This window comes from Scomber scombrus, chromosome 3 (genome assembly GCF_963691925.1).
Source record: "Scomber scombrus chromosome 3, fScoSco1.1, whole genome shotgun sequence".
NCBI lineage: Eukaryota > Metazoa > Chordata > Actinopteri > Scombriformes > Scombridae > Scomber > Scomber scombrus.
In genome coordinates, this window is record NC_084972.1 from 35,004,944 (window position 1) to 35,013,054 (window position 8,111).

At 40.8% G+C, this 8,111-nt stretch overlaps 1 pseudogene; it reads left to right on the plus strand.

The window, feature by feature from the left end:
• The first annotated feature begins 509 nt into the window (after positions 1 to 509).
• Positions 510 to 1,870, plus strand: LOC133977492 (E3 ubiquitin-protein ligase TRIM35-like; annotated as a pseudogene).
• The last annotated feature ends 6,241 nt before the right edge of the window (positions 1,871 to 8,111 follow it).

Genomic DNA, 8,111 nt, shown 5'->3' on the forward strand with positions numbered 1-8,111 from the left:
TATCAGGTTTTTCTCCATTGAGAGCATAGCCGGTGCGTACAGGCGGTCTTGTGCCATGGTGTTCCTAAGGAATGTTTTGATCCTCTTTAAAGATAGAGAAGCACCTCTCTGATTCTGCTGTAGTCATCGGTCTGGTGATGAGAATCTTTAGAAGACTAAAGTCTCACTGAATGTGTCCTGGAGGTTGTTTTCCATGAAAACCTGGAGGAGAGCCAGTGCACCACTGCAAACCTTGAACTCTTCATTTTCATAGACCAGGGACAGTTGTGCCCCAGTTTGGCCTTGTCCAGTGTGGGTTAGGCTTCCACTGTGGTTTCCAGCGCTGACTCTGGGAACTTTACGCTGTGTTGGGGGAACAAGTCTCCTCGCAGCAGAGTGGCACTGATGAGGTGCTTGGTGAAAGAGAACCTCTCCTTGGCATGACTCAGAATGGTTTCACATACCTATGAAAGGTTGGAGACTAACTGTACTTTCTGTCTGCTGTGTTTTCAGCTTCACTCAGAGACTAAATGGCTTCTAGATCAGAGGAGGATCTCTGCTGTCCGGTCTGTCATGAGGTCTTTAGAGATCCTGTTGTTCTGTCATGTAGCCACAGCTTCTGTAAAGACTGTCTGAAGAGCTGGTGGAGACAGAAACCAACACATGAGTGTCCAGTTTGTAAGAGAAGATCTTCAAGAACAGATCCACCTCTTAACCTGGTGTTAAAGAACCTGTGTGAGTCCTTCTTACAGGACAGAGATCAGAGAGCTTCAGAGGCTCTCTGCAGTCTGCACTCTGAGAAACTCAAACTCTTCTGTCTGGACCATCAGCAGCCAGTGTGTCTCGTCTGCAGAGATTCAGAAAAACACACCAACCACAGATTCAGACCCATCGATGAAGCTGCACCACAACACAAGAAGGAACTTGAGGAAACTCTGAAGCCCTTAAAGGAGAAGTTAAAGGTTTGTGAAGAAGTTAAAGTGAAGTTTGATCAAACAGCAGAACACATTAAGGTCCAGGCCCAACACACAGAGAGGCAGATTAAGGAGCAGTTTAAGAAGCTTCACCAGTTTCTAGAAGAGGAAGAGGAGGCCAGGATGGCTGCTCTGAGGGAGGAAGAGGAGCAGAAGAGTCAGATGATGAAGGAGAAGATGGAGGCTCTGAGCAGAGAGATAGCAGCTCTTTCACACACAGTCAGAGCCACAGAGGAGGAGCTGAGAGCTGAAGACGTCTCATTCCTGAACAACTACAAGGCTGCAGTGGAAAGAGTCCAGCGCTGCCCCCTGCTGGATGATCCACAGCTGCCCTCAGGAGCTCTGATAGACCAGGCCAAACACCTGGGCAACCTGGCCTTCAACATCTGGAACAACATGAAGGAGATGGTCTCCTACACTCCTGTCATTCTGGATCCAAACACTGCTCATCCAGGACTCATCCTGTCTGAAGATCTGACCAGTTTGAGATATGAAGAAGAGAGACAGAGAGGTTTATCATCTACTCTGTCCTGGGCTCTGAGGGCTTTAACTCAGGGACTCACAGCTGGGATGTCGAGGTTGGAGACAATACAAACTGGGAACTGGGTGTGTCATCAGAGTCTGTTCAGAGGAAGGGAGACATACAGTCTGGATTATGGACAATATGCTTCGATATTGATAAATACTCAGCATGGTCACCACCAGCTCCCTCCACTATTCTCCCAGTGAAGAAGAAGTTCCAGAGGATCAGAGTGAATCTGGACTGGAACAGAGGAAATCTGTCGTTCTCTGATCCTGATACTAACACACACATACACACCTTCACACACACTTTCACTGACACACTGTTTCCATTAATTTACACTGGAGATAAACTGAAGATTTCTCCACTGAAGGTCTCTGTGACAGTAGACTGATGATGATGATTTTCTTAAAAGGAAAAGTTGCTTAATTTATTTCAGTTTTAAGTTTCTTTTATTGATACTGTGTCTTTTAAATTTCTTAAATGTTTTCTGATGTTTTCTTTGTGTGGAGCCAATAATCAATGTTCAGATTAAAGAGTTTACAAACATTAAACATAATTTCTGTTTAATTAAATAAACTGTATGTAATAACTTAAATATTTGCATAATTTTCCATTTGATGTAATGAAACCAAAATGATTCAGTTTTCCATCAGTTGTCATTGAATCAGAGGAAGGTTTTATTTAGTTGAAGGGAAGTTGAAGCAGCTTAAGAACAGAGACCAATGAGCAGGACCTTCATCAACGTTAACCTGATGTTGTGTTGGTCTTTTATTTCTCAAACTTTAACACATTTGTAAGTGACATGTTGTTTACAGTCTGACTTTAGTTCTGTTTATTCAACCTCTTTTATAAACTCAAACCTTTTGTTAAACACTTCTGTAAATACTTTTCTCTTCTTTGGGTGAATAAAATCCTCTTTTTTTGGAAAACTACTTTGTGTCTGTCAGTTCAGTCAGAAACACACATGATGGAACTTCATAATAACTCACATTGACTCAAATACAAACAGACACATGACATCATCATGAATATTAGCTGCACCACATCTTTAAATTACACATTATTATGTCTCCCTCATGTAAAAATGACTGTTTCCAAACTAGCTGTGATGAAAACCAGGACTTAAATACAAACTAAACCGATAAAAACCAGGACTTAAATACCAACTGAACCGATGAAACAACAAGGAACAGATGGAGAGAAACAAGAGCAGGCTGGGAGCTGATTGGCTGAAGAAGACACAGGGAGCAGAGCAGCGCTAACGAGGCTAATGCAGAGCAGGTGAAGGAAACACAGCGAACACACACACACACACATCTTAATATATTAACTGTCTAAAGTCCACAAATCACACTGAGCAAACACAGCTAATAAACTTCAGCATCATATCAATCAATCAATCAGACTTTATTTATAAAGCACTTTTCAGACAAATAAAATGTAGCACAAAGTGATTTACACAATAAAAGCAAGCAAAACAAAGCAGAAGTAGAACCAAAAGCCACTCACACACACACATTCTTGTTTTTGCGCTGTGCGAGGCCCAAAAGTTTTTTGCCCAATTGTGGGATCCACCCGTCCTACTGGTTCTACACCGCTGTGAAACATCAGGTAAGGTAAAAAAAAAAAACCTGATCACAAATATCACTTCAATTTAACAGAATTCGAAACTTTTTTCGGTGGCTAAGTAGTTGTTTCAAAGCAGATGTTCAGAAGCTACAATACTAACAGATGAAAACACTGATAGTAAGGCCGCCATTTTTGTGTGTTTACTGACGGGAGCTAGCAAAACTCTGTCGCTCCATTTGAATTCAGAAAGTTTCTATCACACAGTTTTCTACCTTAAACTTGGTCTTAAGCTCATCAGAGAGGTTTAAAATGTCCTTAGTGATACGTTGAGACAAGTTGACACACATTAATAACCTGCTTTATAAAAGGAAAAGCAGAGACAGAAAATCATCAACTCATTGAGAGCTGAATTCATCATCACACTGTAAAAAAAAACTAAAATCACAGCTGATCCAACAACTCATAATATGACTCAGTTAGTCAGTTTGTACCTGTTGCCTCTTGGTCACATGATCCACCAATTCACAGCTGTGTCATACCGCTGTTACGCCGATGACTCCCAACTGTACGTCTCATTCAGCCCTAAAACAACCTGGAGTCTCTGCACTGCTGCCTCGCTGCCATTAAGGACTGGATGGCCTCCAACTTCCTGCAACTGAACACTTAACAATACTGAAGTCCTGCTTATTGATCCTGATCACATCTCCAATAGTATCACCACCTATCTTACTCCATTAACATCTAACATGACACTCTGCCAAATATCAGGGAGTAGTTTTTGACCAACACCTCAACTTCAACCAACACATTAAGAGCCTCATTCAACCCTGTTATCTATGATTCAGAAATATTATAACTGAACAACTTATGCACGCCTTAATTTTCTCCTTTCTGGACTATTGTAATTAATTATTCACATGTCTAAATGATGCAACAGTGTCTCGTCTACAGTTGGTTCAGAATACAGCAGCAAGGTTTCTTACAAGCACTTGACATAAGCTGAGTCCCAATTCAGGGGCTGCGTCCTCCGAAGACCGCGTCCACCGTTGTTAAATGGGATGGTCTCGCCTTCGGAGGACTTCCTGGTTGCGTCACCAGATTTTCCCGCCCTTACCCTTACGTCATGATTTCTGCCGCCCAAGCATTACCAACCATAGATTGTATATAAGAAATGGACGTAACATCCGTGACGTCACCCATTGGTTTGTGGACTGCTGCTCGGAGGCCAATAGTATCGGATCTGAGCGGCGCCATCTTGAAAATTTCAGGTGCATGCTGGGAAAAATAAAAACATGGATTCTACTTATATGGGCATCAGGAGGAGCATCAGGCGCCCTCCTGAACCTGTAAACCAATCAACCTGTCAATCACCACGTAGCCACGCCCTAATGCATACCCTGCTTTATCGTCACATATAAAATCAGGGAGGCCAAAATGTCCCAAATGAACATCATACTGCATTGAAGAAGGCTTTAAACTAGCGATTGAGACCATAAACACATTTTGAAAACGTTTACTGAGGTTAGAAATCAAGTGAGAAGTTGGTGAATTCTCCATTGACTTGTATAGAGACGGAAGTCCTTTTGACACCAAAACGGTCGCCCCCTGGTGGCCTTTTGATAGAATGCAGTTTTAAGTTACTTCCACGTTGGCCTCATTTCAGAGGACATAACACGTTACTGCTCTGCACTGAAATCTCTCAGATCAGAAAATCAGATGTAAAATGTTTAAAACTAAAGGAGATAACATGCTTTTATTGTTGTAGCTCCAACACTGTGGAACAAACTCCTCCTCAGCATCTGATCAGCTGAGTCAGCACCTCATCTTAAAAAGCGTGTGGACATTTCTATAATATTCTATAATTGCTCTTTTTTGTTGTTAATCTATTTATGCTTCATTATCATGTTTACTGTGTTTTTGTACATGTTATTGTGTTAATATTGTACTGTGTGAAGCACCTTGTTGAGTTGAGATTATCTTGTCACAGTACAGTAAGATAGGTGTGTTGAAGGGATTCCAGTGAGCTCAATGCAAACTGGGTATGTCTGTCCAGCAAGGGTATTTACTCTCTCCCACTGACAGAGCTTCACCATCATGTTCTCTTCTCATGAAAGTTACGCTGACATCATCATTATGAAACTAGTGTGTTCCTCTAAAAAGCTCCACCTCTTACATTATATCTGAGAGGAAACAGGAAACAGGAAGTCAGTGTTCGGCTGTGACTGAAAGGAGGCAGACAGACGCTCATATTTTACTTCATTACAAAGCTGTGACTTTAACTGAGGGAGGACAGTTACAGCAGGGAGCACTGAAGTCCTGAAGCAGTGAAATAATTCAACTTCAATCTGCTGCTGACTGAAAAAACACCAAAGTTAAAGTAAGTGAAGATTTTTGGTTTTCAGCTTCACTCAGAGACTAAATGACTCATCATTAACATGTCATATATTGTCAATATATCATCAATATATCATTAATACATTGTTAAATGTGTAATCTGACTGGAATCATAGAATTTTGTGTTTGAATCCTTTGTCTCAAGTCTGTGACATCATCATTAAGTCGGTTTCGTCTCTCTCTGGAGGTTCCTCTCGTCCAATCATATCGCAGCGATCGGGGTCAGTTTGTTCTTGAAAGCTGGTTGCTGATTGGCTGCTGAGTGAGGAAGAGGTGTTCAGTTTAAAGCTGAGAGACAGCAGCTCTGCTCGGACCGCTCACACAGCAACACACGGTGAGTCCATGAATCAGCTGTTTATACACCTGCATGTATATATACTGTGTGTGAGTTCATGTGGTTCTGCAGCAGCTGTGTGTTTGTTCTCTCTGTGCTTTCAATGAGAAGTAAGGCCTGCTACTCAGCTCTGCTTTTCTGTGATGAAAGGCAAGTCAAGGCAAGGCAGTTTTATTCATATAGCGCATTTCATACACAGTTGCAACTCAATGTGCTTTACATAAAACAAACATTTAACAGAAAAAATTGGAAATAAAAAAACAACATTTGAGAAATAAAAATAAAACCCAATAATAGTAAACACACACATACATTTGAGGTGAGATGCATAAGAGGATGTAAAGTCCCTAATATAACCTTTGGTGGCCATCCATATATATGAGGCGTCATCTACTGTACCCATATTATTGGCTACGAATTCCGTAATCCCTTGTCTAAATCGTGTTACAAATACCTCGTCCTGCAAAAACATTGTATTCAAGCGCTATCTAGGTGTTTTATTTAGTCTGTTACTAAGATCTATCGTCATCAACAGTGGGTTATGGTCAGATAGTGTCGCCGGCAGCACCTGTATCAAATCTACACCCGTTTTCAGACTCGAAGAGAGCAGAAAGTAGTCGATTCTGGAATGTGATTCATGATACGCGGAAAAGCATGTATAGTCTCTAACGCCCTGGTTCTGAATACGCCGCATGTCAATTAGGTTAGCATTCTCCATCATGGCGTTAAGAGCAGCTGATGCTGCCCGCTGGGTGTGGGAAGCCGACAAGGTGGATCAATCTAAATTGAGGTCGCACACTGCGTTTATATACCTTCCCACAATCAGCTCATAATCTAATAAGGACAGCAGCTCCTTGGTAAATTCAGGAAAGAAGAGAGGATCAAAAACTGCTGGTGCGTATATGGATACAAAGATTACTTTCTTTCCATATATGGATGTATATAAATATGCTATTCCAGCTGATGTCCCTTTATTAATTGTTTCCACCTCTAAGGCCAAGCTCCTTTTAGTTAAGATGACCGTCTCCCTAGAGTTAAAACTCCCACAATCTGAAGCTACGACTTTATATTGCTTGTTTTGAAAGCGTGATACATCCTCCGCCCTCAGATATGTTTCTTGAATGAATGCTACATCCACATTCTTGCGATGGAGTAAGTCTAAGCATTTCACTCTTATAACTTTTGCATTCGGACCCCGGATATTATAGCTCATGTTGAAGCCCCCTAGACTGGCTTCCCCGAGTTGGTTGGTGCGAGAGAAGGAAACTCACGGAGAGAGTGAAGTTCAGACTATAGTCAATTTATTAAGTCAAAGATCTCTGGAGAACACAGCATACAGAAAATGTCTGCTCTTAAGCTAAGCGCCCTGTGTTCTTAGGGTAGCTCCTCGTGCCTCTAGTTTTTTTTACCACTATGGCTTTCCCCATTGCTACAATTACTGCCCCTTCTTCTGATTGGCTACCAACTCTGTTCACACCTTATTTGGAGTTCTTTTTCTTATGGTTCTTCGTATAGATTTCCACATCCTAACTGACATCAGGGCGTCTTGCTGTTATTTGGTTTGAGCCGAATTCAAGACGGTTTCAACACCCAACCCTTACCCCATAGGAACTTCTCCTTTCTGTGAATTGCCCCTGCGTGCAAACACTCAGAACACAGTGTACTTTTCCACTTCTTTACATTAGTTACACAATATGTCACATGAGATTATATGAGGTAATAGTAGCAAGCAAAGTATATGCAACAGTATGATAAGTATAAAGGTATCAAATAAGTACAAAAGTGACAAATACAAGACAAAAGTTTACAAACATTAAACATAATTTCTTTTTAATTAAATAAACTGTATGTAATAATATAGATATTTGAATACTTTTTATCACATTACATCAAATGGAAAATTAAACAGTTTTCCATCAGTTGTCATTGAATCAGAGGAAGGTTTTATTTAGTTGAAGGGAAGTTGAAGCAGCTTAAGAACAGAGACCAATGAGCAGGACCTTCATCAAAGTTAACCTGATGTTGTGTTGGTCTTTTATTTCTCAAACTTTAACACATTTGTAGGTGACATGTTGTTACAGTCTGACTTTAGTTCTGTTTATTCAACCTCTTTTATAAACTCAAACCTTTTGTTAAACACTTCTGTAAATACTTTTCTCTTCTTTGGGTGAATAAAATCCTCTTTTTTGGAAAACTACCTTGTGTCTGTCAGTTCAGTCAGAAACACACATGATGGAACTTCATAATAACTCACATTGACTCAAATACAAACAGACACATGATAGCATCATTAATATTAGCTGCACCACATCTTTAAATGTAAGCGATCGTGGTC